At 37.0% G+C, this 13,818-nt stretch overlaps 1 protein-coding gene across 1 annotated transcript in view; it reads left to right on the top strand.

Moving 5' to 3' along the window:
- Positions 1 to 13,818, top strand: part of SPMAP2L (sperm microtubule associated protein 2 like) — a 69,458-nt gene that overhangs the window by 51,468 nt on the left and 4,172 nt on the right. The gene's annotated exons all lie outside the window — the stretch shown is intronic.

Here is a 13,818-nt window from a genome sequence, read left to right as displayed (position 1 = left end):
AGGGGCCATCCAGGAGGAGTGGGAGAGGAGCAGAGAGCGATTGCCCTGCTCACTGGGGCCTGGGGAGCTTGCTGAGCTCCCAGGCCGGTCCCCTGCCCTCCAGAGCCCCCTCCAAGTCTCGTGAGTCCTTGTGGGCATAGGAGGGAGGCCAGGGAGATCAGGAGAGGCAGGGGGGAGGGGCACTGTGGGAGGAGCAGGAGAGGAGCAGAGGGCGATTGCCCCGCCCACTCGGGCACCAGGAGCCTGCTGAGCTCCCAGGCCAGTTCCCTGCCCTCCAAGGCTCACCCCCCCAATTGGTCCTGGGGGCATAGGAGGGAGGCCAGGGAGATCAGGAGAGGCAGGCGGGAGGGGCCCTCCCAGACCCCAGACCGGAGGAGTGGGAGAGGAGAGGAGGGAGTTTGCCTCGCCCACTTGAGCCCAGGAAGCCTACTGGGCTCCCAGGTGAGGTTCCCTGCCCTCTGAGACCAGGGGTGGGGGGCACGCCTGGGCCCCTTCTGTTCCTTGAGCCTAAGCCCCACCCCCAAAGCCCTCAGGGCCTTTTCCAGCCCTATGGTTCCTGAGCATAGGCCCCACCCACCACCCAAACCTCACCCTTGCTTAGGCCCCACCCTCCACAGTCAAGGCCTTTCCCCACCTCCTTTTTTTTTTTCTTTTCAGCGTTCAGCAAGTATTATTAAAATGAAGGGAAATTTATGGATGGCACTTGGTAACAATCAGGAACTGTTGATTAATAAAGTTAGTTCATTATTCTCCTGAAACCTAGGCAGCTATGAGAATTGTCAGACGGATCATTTTATTCATTATATTTCATTAATGCAACCAGATTCTCTGACTCTGAAGGAAAAAAAAAAAAAACTTCCTCCTCTTTTTCACTATTGTGGTACTAACATACCTTCCGGTTGTTGGTTCATCTATATATTTATTTTTGCATTCTTTCTAACATATCTCTTAGTTTCCTAGTCTAATTTTATTTTTTACTTTGTTATTATTCTTTTTTTTTTGCCACCCCACGCGGCTTGTGGGATCTTGATTTGTGAGCACGGGGTCGGGTGGAAGCTCCTGTGGTGGGAGCTCCGAGTCTGAACCACTGGACTAACACAGAACCTCAGACCCCGGGGAACATTCATCAGAGTGAGGTCTCATAGAGTTCCTCATCTCAGCACCAAGACCCAGCTCTACCCAGTAGCCTACAAACTCCAGTGTTGGAAGCCTCAGGCCAAACAACCAGTAACACAGGAACACAATCCCACTCATAAAAAAAGAGACGGCAAAAAAATATGTCACAGGTGAAGGTGCAAGATAAAAACCTACAAGACCAAATAAATGAAGAGGAAATAGGCAATCTACCTGAGAAAGAATTCAGAGCAATAATAGTAAAGATGATCCAGAATCTTGGAAATAGAATGGAAGCATGGATTGAGAAAATACAAGAAACGTTTAACAAAGATCTAGAAGAACTAAAGAACAAACAAACAGAGATGAATAACACAATCACTGAAATGAATAATACACTAGAAGGAATCAATAACAGAATAACGGAGGCAGAAGAACGAATAAGTGAGCTGGAAGACAAAACGGTGGAAATAACTACTGAGGAGCAGAATAAAGAGAAAAGAATGAAAAGAATTGAAGACAATCTCAGAGACATCTGGGACAACACTAAATGCACCAACATTCGAATTATAGGGGTCCCAGAAGAAGAAGAGAAAAAGAAAGGGTCTGAGAAAATATTTGAAGAGATTATAGTGGAAAACTTCCCTAACATGGGAAAGGAAATAGTCACCCAAGTCCAGGGAGCACAGAGAGTTCCATACAGGATAAACCCTAGGAAAAACACACCAAGACACATATTAATCAAACTAACAAAAATTAAACTCAAAGAAAAAATATTAAAAGCAGCAAGGGAAAAAGAAAAAATAACATACAAAGGAATCCCCATAAGGTTATCAGCTGATTTTTCAGTGGAAACTGTGCAGGCCAGGAGGGAGTGGCAGGATATACTTAAACTGATGAAAGAGAAAAACCTACAACCAAGATTACTCTACCCAGCAAGGATCTCATTCAGATTCAATGGAGAAGTCAAAAGCTTTTCAGACAAACAAAAGCTAAGAGAATTCAGCACCACCAAACCAGCCTTACAACAAATGCTAAAGAAACTTCTCTAAGCAGGAAACACAAGAGAAGAAAAAGACCCACAAAAGCAAACCTAAAACAATTAAGAAAATGGTAATAGGAACATACATATTAATAATAACCTTGAATGTAAATGGATTAAAGGCCCCAACCAAAAGACACAGACTGGCTGAATGGATACAAAAACAAGACCCATATATATGCTGATAAGAGACCCACTTCAAACCTAGGGACAGATACAGACTGAAAGTGAAGGGATGGAAAAAGATATTCCATGCAAATGGAAATCAAAAGAAAGCTGGAGTAGCAATACTCATATCTGATAAAATAAACTTTAAAATAAAGACTGTTAGAAGAGATAAGGAGGGACACTACATAATGATCAAAGGATCAATCCAAGAAGAAGATATAACAATTATAAACGTTTATGCACCCAACATAGGAACACCTCAGTACATAAGGCAAATGCTAACAACCATGAAAGGAGAAATCGACAGTAACACAATAATAGTAGGGGACTTTAACACCCCACTTACACCAATGGACAGATTATCCAAACAGAAAATAAGGAAACACAAGCTTTAAATGACACAATAGACCAGATAGATCTAATTGATATTTATAGAACATTCCACCCAAAAGTGGCAGAATACACTTTTTTCTCAAGTGCACATGGAACATTCTCCAGGATAGATCACATCTTGAGTCATAAATCAAGCCTCGGAAAATTTAAGAAAATTGAAATCGTATCAAGCATCTTTTCTGACCACAACACTATGAGATTGGAAATCAGTTTCAGGGAAAAAACTGTAAAAAACACAAATACATGGAGGCTAAACAGTGTGCTACTAAATAACCAAGAGATCACTGGAGAAATCAAAGAAGAAATAAAAAAATACATAGAAACAAATGGCAATGAAAACACGACGACCCAAAACCTATGGGACACAGCAAAAGCAGTTCTAAGAGGGAAGTTTATGGCAATTCAATCTCACCTCGAGAAACAAGAAAAATCTCAAATAAACAATCTAACCCTGCACTTAAAGCAACCAGAGAAAGAAGAACAAAGAAAACCCACAGTCAGTAGAAGGAAAGAAATCCTAAAGATCAGAGCAGAAATAAATGAAATAGAAATGAAGAAAACAATAGCAAAAATCAATAAAACTAAAAGCTGGTTCTTTGAGAAGATAAACAAAATTGATAAACCCTTAGCCAGACTCATCAAGAAAAAAAGGGAGAGGATGCAAATCAATAAAATTAGAAATGAAAAAGGAGAAATCACAACTGACACTGCAGAAATACAAAGGATTATAAGAGACTACTACAAACAACTGTATGCCAATAAAATGGGCAACCATGAAGAAATGGACAAATTCTTGGAAAGGTACAATTTTCCAAGACTGAACCAGGAAGAATTAGAAAATATAAACAGACCTATCACAAGTAATGAAATTGAAACCATAATTAAAAATCTTCCAACAAACAAAAGTCCAGGACCAGATGGCTTCACAGGCGAATTCTATCAAACATTTAGAGAAGAGCTAACACCGATCTTCTCAAACTCTTCCAAAAAATTGCAGAGGGAGAAACACTCCCAAATTCATGCACAAAGCCACCATCACCCTGATACCAAAACCAGAAAAAGATGTCACAAAAAAAGAAAACTACAGGCCAATATCTCTGATGAACATAGATGCAACAATCCTCAACAAAATACTAGCAAACAGAATCCAACAACACATTAAAAGAATCATACACAATGATCAAGTGGGGTTTATCCCAGAAATGCAAGGATTCTTCAATATACACAAATCAATCAATATGATACACCATATTAACAAATTGAAGAATACAAACCATATGATCATCTCAATAGATGCAGAAAAAGCTTTTGACAAAATTCAACACCCATTTATGATAAAAACTCTCCAGAAAGTGGGCATAGAGGGAACCTACTTCAACATAATAAAGGCCGTACATGACAAACACACAGCAAGCATCATACTCAATGGTGAAAAACTGAAAGCATTTCCACTAGGATCAGGAACAAGACAAGGATGTCCACTCTCGCCACTCTTATTCAGCATAGTTTTGGAAGTCCTAGCCACAGCAATCAGAAAAGAAAAAGAAGTAAAAGGAATACAAATTGGAAAAGAAGTAAAACTCACTATTTGCTGATGACATGATACTATACATAGAAAATCCTAAAGATGCCACCAGAAAACTACTAGAACTAATCAGTGAACTTGGTAAGGTTGCAGGATACAAAATTAATGCACAGAAATCTCTGGCATTCCTATACACCAACAATGAAAAATGAGAAAGAGAAATTAAGGAAACACTCCCATTTACCATTGCAACAGAAAGAATAAAATGCCTAGGAATAAATCTGCCTAAGGACGTGAAAGACTTTTACTCAGAAAACTATAAAACACTGATGAAAGAAATCAAAGATGACATAAACAGATGGAGAAATATACCATGTTCTTGGATTGGAAGAATCAATATTGTGAAAATGACTGTACTACCCGAAGCAATCTACAGATTCAGTGCAATCCCTATCAAACTACCAATGGCATTCTTCATAGAATTAGAACAAAAAATCTTACAATTAGTATGGAAACACAAAAGACCCCAGTGCAATCTTGAGAAAGAAAAATGGAGCTGGAGGAACCAGGCTCCCCAACTTCAAACTATACCACAAAGCTACAGTAATCAAGACAGTATGGTACTGGCACAAAAATAGAAATATAGATCAATGGTACAGGATAGAATGCCCAGAGATAAACCCGCCCCCATGTGGGCACCTAATTTACGACAAAGGAGGCAAGAACATGTAATGGAGAACAGACAGTCTGTTCAATAAGTGGTGCTGGGAAAACTGGACAGCTACATGTAAAAGAATGAAATTAGAACACTCCCTAACACCATACACAAAAATAAACTCCAAATGGATTAAAGACTTAAATATAAGACCAGACACTATAAAATTTATAGAGGAAACTACAGAAACAAAATTGAGTTATTTGTAGTGAGGTGGATGGACATATCCTAAGATGTAGTGTCCCAAGGGTGAGCCTTCCAGAAGAATCAGGTAGAAGCTACATTTTTTTTATGATTTGGCCTTGGAAGTCACATTATGTCACTGCAGTCATACTCTGTTGATTGATGCATATACAAGTCTGGCCAAATTCAAGGGGGCAGGGACACAAACCCCACCTCTCCATGAGAGAAGTGGCAAAGAATTTATAGGCACTTAAGAAAAAAAGACTTCCATACCCAGTGATGTGAGTCTTTTGGTATCCTTGAGCATGGTTTTTGTCTGCAGAAAAGGCTGCTCGGAAGTATACTCTTGATTTAAATGATTAATAGTTTAAAAATATTCAGGGCTTCCCTGGTGGCGCAGTGGGTGAGAATCTGCCTGCTAATGTAGGGGACACGGGTTTGAGCTCTGGTCTGGGAAGATCCCACATGCCGTGGAGCAGCTGGGCCCGTGAGCCACAGCTACTGAGCCTGCGTGTCTGGAGCCTGTGCTCCACAACAGGAGAGGCCGCGATAGTGAGAGGCCCGCGCACCGCGATGAAGAGTGGCCTCCACTTGCCACAACTAGAGAAAGCCCTTGCACAGAAACGAAGACCCAGCACGGCCAAAAATAAATAAATAATTAATTAATTAAAAAAAATTCAAATTAGAAAATCTATTTCTTAGGCTTTTAAGTTTAGTTTGGAGTTTTTATTATTCTATTTATAATTCTAGCTTTTTTTTTTTTTTGGCTGTTTTGGGTCTTCGTTGCTGCGTGGGCTTTCTCTAGTTGCAGCGAGTGGGGGCTACTCTTCATTGCAGTGCGCTGGCTTCTCATTGCAGTGGCTTCTCTTCCTACGGAGCATGGGCTCTAGGTGCATGGGCTTCAGTAGTTGTGGTGTGTGGGCTCTAGAACGCAGGCGCAGCAGTTGTGGCACATGGGCTTAGTTGATCCGCGGCATGTGGGATCTTCCCAGACCAGGGCTCGAACCTGTGTCCCCTGCATTGGCAGGTGGATTCTTAACCACTGCGCCACCAGGGAAGTCCCAATAATTCTAGCAGTTTTTGACAATGACTTTTAAGAGTCCTAAATAATGTTTGATTTGGTTTCCAAACTTATTTAAATACCTTCAAATACTTTAAACTATATTTATAAATACATTAAACTTGATTTCTTTTTAAAGTATTTTATTTCAGCCATCTACATTAACAAAACCTTCTCAAATATTAAATAATTATTAAAAATCTAATACGTTAAACTTATAGTGAACCTGAAGTTTTTTAGCGTTGTAATAATTGATACTGACTAAGGTTCTTGGACTCTTTAATCAATAGAAATTGATAAGAGGCCAGATGAGAAATTCAGGCAAGGCTTTACTGGGACTCGTGCTATAGCAGGAGGGAGGGAAAACAAGTAACACGTGCCCTTGCTCACTCCCTGAGAGGGGGCAAGCTGGTCCCTTAAACAGGGTGAAGATAGGGGCCAATAGGTGGATCGGGCTGGGGGGTGGCGTACGTGGTGGACCCACCCCCTTGGTGGTGCTGGGTGCAGGGATCATGCATAGTACCCTACTTTTGCTCCTGGTACCTCAAAAGTGGCAGTTGGGTTTTGGCCTTTTTGTATCTTCTTATTGTTCATAATTTGCCCCAACTGCACATGCACGCAGTTCTTTTAAGTCCCTTATAGTTTCTTTGTATTCTGTTGCTCCAGGAGGCATTTGTCTAGGTGGAAGCACTACAGTCAAGGGTCTCAGGTCCCAGCCAGTCTCAGAATGACATAAATTTAAGATTTCAACTTAATGTCGTAATTCTAAATCAGTTACTCTGTTATATATTTCAAATTGCAATTGTAATGTTATCACTCTTACAGGCCAAATTCTCTTAAAACATGTACCTGCTTTTTATTTTAATAATATACACTTATTTTTTGTTTTAACAATAATTTCAAATTTACTGAAAATCTGCAAAAGTTAAAGTCCATTGGCTTTATCATTCTCTCTCCTCCGTGGTGTGTGTGTGTATATTTAATTTTTTCCCTGAATCATTTCTGAAAGTTAATTACAGACATCATATACCCCTTTTCCTCAGTACTTCAGAGTGTGTTTCCTAACAAGAGGACATTATCTTATATAACTACCATACTGTTATCAAGATCAGGAAATTTAACATTGGTATAAAACTATAACTAATCTCTGGTCCCTGTTCAAATTTCATCAATTCTTGCACATATTTATTATTAAGACAAAGTATTAATTCTATGATTTTGATTTTCTTAGGTTTTTGACAGTTAATTCTAAATCTTCTCAGAGTTTAAAAATAACACACACCCACAAAAGAAGTCAAGTTACTATTACAGGTACCTGAGGTTACTTGCCACCAGAGACTTTGTATGGATACCCTGTAGGAAGTCCTTTTACCTCTATGAATGTCATACCAAGTCTCTTTTTATAATAACTGTTAGGACTACAAAACTTAAAAAGAAAGGGTTTGGTTTCATAGCTCACTTAATCCATAACTATTTTAATGAAATATATTTTATTATAAAATTAATATTTTATAAAATAAATAATTAATATATTATGTGCAGTAAAAAAAGGCAGCCCAAATAATGCAAGTGAATATGTAAATAAAAATCACTTTTGTTGTAACACATTTTTGGATTTTATGTGTATCACCTCAAAAATGTTCATACCCTTGATTCAGTCATTTTACTTCTAGAATTTTTATTCTCAGAAAATAATCAAGATTGAGAATGATGGGGGAGAGACATGTTGGTATAATGACCTCGTGGATTAGGAGAAATTTCATTTCTCTGATTATTAATAAAGTCAAATCGTCCTCCACATTTATTTGCCATCTGTATTTTCCTTTTCTAAATCTGTCTGTTAATGGCTTTATTTTTCTACTGGTCTGTACATTTTTTATTGATTCATAAAATTCTTTACATCTTAGGGATATTAATTCTTCATCTGTTATATATGATGTGAATATTTTTCCCAGCTTGTAACTTAAAGTTTGGGGTTATAATTTATGTAATAATAATATATATATAGTATACTAAAATTATAATATAAGTATAAAATTTAAAATGTGTAGATCTTATGTTGTATAGTTTAATAAGCTTTTAACAAATATATATACCCATTCATTAACCACCGTAATCAAGATACCAGAATAAGTATTATTCTTGACTGAGAAGCCCAAATGATCTTTTCTCTTTATTTTGTTAATGTGCAGACTTCTGTACATAGTTGCTTAGAGTTGTTTTTTTTTTTAAACCAGGAATTTTATAAAATAATTTTCTGGATCTATTAAAATGGCCATATGATTTTTCTCCTTTATTTTACTAATGTGATTAATTACATTTATTGATTTTAAAAGTAAGAAACCAGCCTTGCTTTCCTGGGAAAATCCCACTTAGACATTATGAATTTGATTTCCTAATATTTTAGTGAGGAACTTTGCATCTATGTTCATGATGGATAGTGGTCTATAGTTAAAAATATATCTGTTGAGTTTTGGAATTAGGGTTATGTTGGTCTTGTAAAATGAGTTGAGAAGTATTTCCTGCTTTTTTATTCTCTGTATATTTGTGTAAGATTCATATTATTTCTTCCTTAAATATTTGAGATAATTTACCCTTAAAGCAATTTGGGCTTAGTGTTTTCTTTATGGGGAGGTTTTTAATTATGAATTAAATTTCTTCAGGTATTCCTTTAGGGTATAGGTCAAATCAGATTTTTTATTTCTTCTTGTGTCTGTTTTGTATTTTAAAAGAATTTGTCCATTCTTCTATGTTGAATTTATTTGCATAAAGTTTTTAATGGTAATATATATATTTTTCTCTTTAAGAGCTTTAAGATATATAATGTTGATGCTTTAATTCCTGTTTGTTAATTTGTTTTCTCTTTTTACTTCTTGATCAGGCCTGCTAGGGATTAACAAATGAGCTTTATTAATCTTTCCAAAGAGTCAACTTTTGTATTTGTTGATTTCTTTTCTCAATTGTTTTTAAGAATTTCTTTTACCATTTCTTAGAGAGTGGATCATTCAGTTTTTGTTACTCTGAAAATGTTCTTTATTTTTGTTTGTAGGATATACAAACATATTTTAGGTTGATAACACTTTAGAGTATCTTTTCATGATCTTCTGGCCTGCATGGTTTCTGGCGAGATGCCAGCTAAAATTATAATTTTTACTCTATATTTAATGTGTCCTTTTCCTTTAGCTATTTTAAGATTTTCTCTTTATCTTTGGTTTTTAGCAGTATGGCTAAATATGCCTACATATAGTTTTCTTGGTATTTGTCCTACCTGTGGTTCCCTGAAATTCAGGGATTTGTGGGATGTTGCTTTTAATCAAATTTTTCAATAGTTTCTGCTATCATTTATTCAGACTTTTTTTCTGTGTCATTCTTTCTCTACTCTGAGGCCTCTAGTTATACCTGTGCTATATCATCATATTCTATACCATAGATCACTGAGGTTGTTTTATTTATTTTTTCAATATTTTTCTCTATATGCTTTATTTTAAATAATTTATATTCACCTGTACTCAATGTCATCAGTTCTTTTTACCACAATGAACAATCTCCTTTAATCTCATCCAATGGATTTTTAATTTAGATACTGTGTTTTTCAGTTCTTGGATTTCCATTTGTTTTTTTAAAAATATATATAATTTCCATATTTCTCTTGGACCTTTAATCTCTTCACTCATTGTATCCATCTTCGGACCCCATTCAAGTTTCACTTATTTTTCCCAGTAATATCCTTTATTGAGGAATAATCCAGTTCAAAATCATGTGTTGTCAAGTATCTTTAGTCTCCTTCGGTCTGGAATGGTTCTTCAATCTTTTTTTGCCTTGTTGACCGTGAACACTTTTGAATATTACCATCCAGTTATTTTATAGAATAGCGGACGAATTGAATTTGTCTGAATGTTTCTTGTAATTAGGGTAAGATTATGAATCTTTGGTGTATATTCACATGCATACACACATTTTCATCTATATTTATTTCCATATCAACTTATATATGATTTTTCACCTTTACCTCCAATTCTGATCCAACACTACAGAGTTTACTCTTTTCCTCCCTTTCCTTATTTATAATGCTTGTCTCTGAAAGTTAAAAACCTGGCTCCCATTACCTTAATACATGTCCTCTCTGTGTATAATCATTCTCCCATCTCTGCTGTCTTCTCTTTCTGCATGTGGGCTCTTACACCCTGCACTATGCCACTCAGTCTCTGACACTTCATACTGGGAGACCCCTTCCCAAGGCTCTGATCTCTTACTGGTGTCTCTGATATCTCAAGCCCTCTTACTTGGTCGACCCTTCTCTTGATGCTCTGGCCCTAACATCCTGCTGTGCGCCACGGTGCCTTCTCCCTTCCCACCAGGCTGAGACACCTACCTTGCTTTGCTCTCCCAAATGATCAGGAAGGGGCGAGGATGAACTGCTTTCCTTCTTTCAAGAGTCTTATCCTGTCTAGTTTCTGCCTACTTCTGATTGCTTTCCAGTGCCTTCAAAGAGTTTTGTTTTGTTTTGTTTTTAATGTTTTATTCAGAGTCTCTAACTGTTATAGGCAAGAAGATTAGTTCAATACAAGCTACTCTGCTATTACTAGAAGCAGAACTTCTAATTTGCCTTTTAATTTTGTTTTGGTTACCTTGAGGTTAAAATTTTATGTGTGGTAAAACCCATAATCTTATTATTTTGAGGTTTCTTCCATTGCTTTATGATTAGAAAATTCTACCCAAAAAGAATTCAGAAAATCACCCCCAGTAGTGTGCTTGTACTGGCTCACAAGAGCTGATGGTGCACATCTCTTTCTAACTTTGCATTTAGTGAGATCGATCACCTTCATAGTTTGAAATTGACTATGGCGGGAATTTTTACACCATAGAAATTGGTAAGCACTACAAATCAGTCTTTTTTCTCTGAGGAGCTAACTGTTAAACATTTACCAGCACACCACTGGTCACCTCTATTTTCCTGTAGTATTTTTGTGGTTTCTTTTTAAAGTAGATAATTCCTCAACTTATTTGAAGTATATTTCTATGTAAAATATGGGGTAAGAATCTGCCCCTCCCCCATGATTGCCCCAGCCTTTATTTGTTTACTGCCACAGTTATTATATACCACAATGTTATTTATACCAGGGCAACGGTTTTCAAAAATGTGACCCAGGTATGCATAAAGGTTTCCCAGAACCTTTTAAGTAATCTTCAAGTTCAAAATTATGTACAAGTAAAAGGTTCATTCAATGTGTAAGATAGACAAATGGATTTTATGGTAATGGAGTATGAAAAGTTCCTTGACAGTTTCAGATTGTACATTGCAACTCTTATTTTTAAGAAACTACCCTTTGTCAAGTTTTATTTTAGTATCAAAGAAGAATATCCACAATTATCTGAAAAAGCTGTTGAAATACACTCTTTTCCAACTAGTATGGGGAACTGGATTTTCTTCATATACTTCAACCAAAAACCAGTGTCTTCTTAAACCAGAGAGATTTGCAAAAATGTAAAACATATCAGTCTTGTCACAATTTTTTTGTTTTGGAAAATATAGTTCTTCATCATAAAAAATATTTGTATTTCCATGTAATAGGTTCTTTTTAGTTGAAATAATAAATGTTTTTAAACGTCTCGGTCTTTGGAAGCCCTCAGTCACTTTTTAAGAGGGTAAAGAATGTTACACATCAAATTTATTCAATTTAAAAAAAAGTGTAAATGGGCTCTAGACCAAAAAAATTGAGAACCACTGTACTAGATAATATTTCTGAATTCTCTATTTGGTTACACTGATCTGTTTTTATGCAAGTATCATTTTGCTTAAATTATTGTAAATTAAAAAATATTTTAGGGCTTCCCTGCTGGCGCAGTGGTTAAGAATCTGCCTGCCAATGCAAGGGACACGGGTTCGACTGCTGGTCCGGGAAGATCCCACATGCCGCGGAGCAACAAAGCCCATGCACCACAACTACTGAGCCTGTGCTCTAGAGCCCACGAGCCACAACTGCTGAGCCCGTGTGCCTAGAGCCCGTGTTCCACAACAAGACAAGCCACCGCAATGAGAAGCCCGCACACCGCAACGCAGAGTAGCCCCCACTCGCCACAACTAGAGAAAGCCCGTGCGCAGCAACAAAGACCCAGTGCAGCCAAAAATAAATAAATAAATTTATTTAAAATATATATATATATTTTAGAATAGGGTAGGTTATGTATACCCTTGTTTTTCTTCTTTTGGCCATAACTTTCTTATTGTCCTTCTAGCTTCCCATGTCCCGCTTCAGTCTTTCTCCCACATGCCTGAAAGATTAATCTCCAGCCCTGACCATGCTTCCTCTCCAGTGAAAAGATTTCATGGTTCTTCACTGGCTGTGAGCAGTGCCCTCCACATCTAACCTAGTTTCAGATGTATTTGCAAGCCTGATCTCCCTGCCTGACCAGACACAATCTGCTCCATGCCTCCTTGCTTCTGTGTCCAGACTTTCCCTTCAGTCTTCCTTCCTTCATTCTCCCTATCTTTTCTCCTCCCTCTACTTGTCAGAATCTGATCCTTCCCTCAAGGCCCAATTTAATATCTCTTTATCCATGAAAAGAGAATTCTTCTTGGATTCTCCCACCTTTCCTCTGATATTCCTCAAAACTTTATTCTCTTTTATGGATATCAAATAATCAGTGATTTGCTTATAGGTTTATGATTCCTTATAAGTTGAAAACTACTTTAAGGAAAGGTATTGGTTTATAATTCTTTGTTGTGTCTTACATAATATAATTAAGAGATATTTGTATAACGAATTAATGAATGATTGTTTTATTTCCTTTTTGATTGTAAGCCTTAATTGAAGGCACTGGTTGTCATATATTTTTTTGATTTTCCAAGAGCCTGATAAGAGACAAAGCTTTATTCATTGGAAATGCTTGATTAGTACTTCATGGTATTGTGTAGATAGATAGGACCTTTGTTTGAATCCCAGCTCTGCCACTTACAAACTATATAAACTTAAATAAAGTGCCAAACTTCACAATACCTTGGTTTCTCCATTAGTGAAATAGAAATAAAAATGATACCCAGATGAGGAATAAATGAATTAATAGGTGTAAAATACTGTCTGTGTTAGTATCATCATCATCATCATTTTAAACAACATAAGAAGGGGTTTGGAATATACCTTGTGTGTTACTTTTCTACCCACAGTTAAAACCCTATTTCATTTCCAGTTATTGATTATATTGCCCCCTCAAAGTTTTTGGTAAGTTTTGAGTTTGGATATAAGTAATTTAAATAGAAGACCATGTAATTTGAACACATTTCCACAATTAAGGTAGTGAGGAGTGTCTTGGGGGACCAGTACAACATTGTCTATGGAGATATGGTTCTGTTCTGCCTTTCTACCTCTTCTCTTTGGTTACTTTGTATTATCCATTCCAATTAGAAGAGAGCTACTTAAATTCATTTTAAGCATGGGGATTTGTAATAATGTGAATTCCAATTTCCAAAGGGCAAGATAATTAAGAACAAAGCAGAGCTCTCCCCCTTATAGTGTTCTCATGTGATAGGGCTGAGAACTTCCCTCTTGGCTGAGTTTATTGTTCTAGTAATCAGCATTGCCATTTACCTCTTAGTCCATTTGTGTATTTGTCATTTTCTC

This window comes from Balaenoptera acutorostrata, chromosome 5 (genome assembly GCF_949987535.1).
Source record: "Balaenoptera acutorostrata chromosome 5, mBalAcu1.1, whole genome shotgun sequence".
Lineage (NCBI taxonomy): Eukaryota > Metazoa > Chordata > Mammalia > Artiodactyla > Balaenopteridae > Balaenoptera > Balaenoptera acutorostrata.
This window is presented reverse-complemented; position numbering and strand designations above follow the sequence as displayed.